Here is a 2,685-nt window from a genome sequence, read left to right as displayed (position 1 = left end):
AGATTCTTCAAGGTTCCTGAATAAACTGCTGGAGAAGAGCCCTAGAGTGTGTTGCGTCATTCTTGCTGGTCGAGGGTGGTCGCGACACTCTTTTGTAGAGAATATATTGATATTCAAGAAAGTTACACGACCTATCTGAATTTCATTGGTATCAGAAAGTACTAATTTTAGGTCAAAGAAGATCCCCCCAAATTGTGACCATTTCCTCTTTTTTAGTATGTAATACATGCAGAATATTCCTGCCTACTTTTTAAACATTATGGATAGATTAAGTGGCTTATAGAATGATGGCAATGGTTATAATGACATTAACAAATAATTGTAATATCATGATTTCACTTTTGTATAAAAACATCATGTACTCAGAGATATTGATAAGAATACTTATTCATTCATTGCATTTACTAGGAACATATTTAACAATTGATGTGATTTTCTCATGCACATAGAGAAGCAAACAGACAAAGAACAGTAGAAATTAGTGTAATGGAAGGAGGTGATAACATAGTTTTGATACAGCATGGAATGCACAGGCACAAATAAATATTTAGTTTTATTTGTTGAGCAAGTAGTACTTATGATACATTTGGTACAAATTATATGATATGATAATAACACAGATATATTATGTCCTATACATACATGTACACATATACTTCATGAAATTATATATTTTTTAACAGTTTTCTTGTTCTATATAAAGGGGTTTTGAACAATAGAATAATAAAGACAGTATGTTGTGTAATTGCTTTCATAGGAAATAAAAGGTGAGTTTAAAAGTTGTGTATAGAAATATTTCTGAAGGTTTAGAATGTCTCAGTATGGAAGGGCACATAAAGTCGTACCCCAGGCTAGACCTATTGGCAAATGATTGTTCCTAGAGGAGGATGAGTAAGTACTTCAGGGATGTGGGTCCTGAAATACTACTCATGCTCCAGTAGATGGCCCTACACACATGCATATTTAAGCAACATGAAGTGAACACACTGGTGAGAGAGAGAAGGGAGGCAGGGGGAGAGGGAGAAAAGGAGAGAGAGAGTGTGGGAGAGAGAAGGGGAGAGGAGGGAAGAAATAGTAGAAGGGAGAAAGAGAGGCAGAGGGTGAGAACATGAAGTTGGAGCAAAAAGTGAAGGGAGGATAAGGGAGGAATTGGGCAGGATGGAGTTGGAGTAGGGCATGGATTTGACTAAAACACATTATATGTATGTATAAAATTCTCAAATGATAAAAATATAATTGTATAAAAATACCAGGAAGGAAATCATTTTAAAATGACTTCTTTATTTCTGTACTTCATACACACAAATGTTTTAAAAGTTATTATTTAGAAATAAAAATAAGGATTTAAAATTATTTTGGAGAAAGATGATTTTAGGAAAAGGGCTTTGAAAAATATGCATTATTATAATCTAGGCATAATTACCCATCATATGTGTTCTTGATCTCACAATAGTTGTGTTTATGGACACAGTATTTGTGCAAAGACTAGGCCAGTTCACACCCTGCCATGCAGAAATGGCATGAGATCTCATCTTCCTCTAAGAACATACAGACAGATAATGGTAGCAGCTAGTAGGGGCTAAGTAGCTATGACTCAGGAGACCTGATTCTTCCTTTAGTAGTAATAATCATTTATTGGTCACTATGGGAGGGAGACATATTATCTACATGATGTAGCTACTGGTAAGTAGTTCAGGGTCTGGTGAAATATTTCCCTCCCTAGATCCTGTGACAAATACTAAGAAAATGTTGGTCACCAAAGAAAATGGAAAAGAAAGGAAGAAAAACATGAAAGCACCAAGAAGAAAAGCTGAGAAGGGACTCAGTGTGAGTGCAAAAGGGAAAAGCAGGGCGCTAGAAGGGGATGTGATACAAATTCATTATATGCATAAATGAAAGCATCATGAGGAAATCTACTATTGTCCATAATTAACAAATGCTGGTAAAAGTACATAACTTTTTTTTTAAAGATTTATTTATTTATTATATGTAAGTACACTGTAGCTGTCTTCAGATGCACCAGAAGAGGGGATTGAATCCCATTACAGATGGTTTTGAGCCATCATGTGGTTGCTGGGATTTGAACTCAGGATCTTTGGAAGAGCAGTCAGTGCTCTTACCCTCTGAGCCATCTCTCCAGCCCAAAAAGTACATAACTTTAAAGTCTCCCACCCTCCCCCAAGAAATTCCACAGAGTCTTCAATTGATATGTCAAGGAAAAAAATAGAGTTACACTTATAGACACCACATTGAACTTACTTCTTATCCTCTCCCTATTTAAATTCACTTATTTCTTTTTTATTTTTATTTAAAACTGATAGTGTTCATCTATATCTGTATCTATATAATATGTGGGTTTGTGAGCATGTGTGTGTACATGGGGTGGTCTTGTTGCGGCACGGAATGTGTTTGTAGGTCAGAAGCACACTTACAGAAGTTGGTTCTCTTTTTCCATCATACGGATCCCAGATGATCATACTCTGCTTTGGTGGACTTGGAAGCAAAAATACATAGATATATATACATTTAAAAGGAAAATAGCACTAAAGAGGAAATAAGATAGAGAGCAATCAAGGAAGACTCATGACACCAACCTGTGCTCTCTACTTGTATGCACATCCATGTGCACAAATACACATGTATACATGTACACGCAATATAGTTAGGATTCCAATATTCCCAGTA

The sequence above is a fragment of the Mastomys coucha genome, unplaced genomic scaffold (genome assembly GCF_008632895.1).
Source record: "Mastomys coucha isolate ucsf_1 unplaced genomic scaffold, UCSF_Mcou_1 pScaffold21, whole genome shotgun sequence".
NCBI lineage: Eukaryota > Metazoa > Chordata > Mammalia > Rodentia > Muridae > Mastomys > Mastomys coucha.
The sequence above is the reverse complement of the archived record's forward strand: the minus strand, read 5'-3'. Positions refer to the sequence as shown.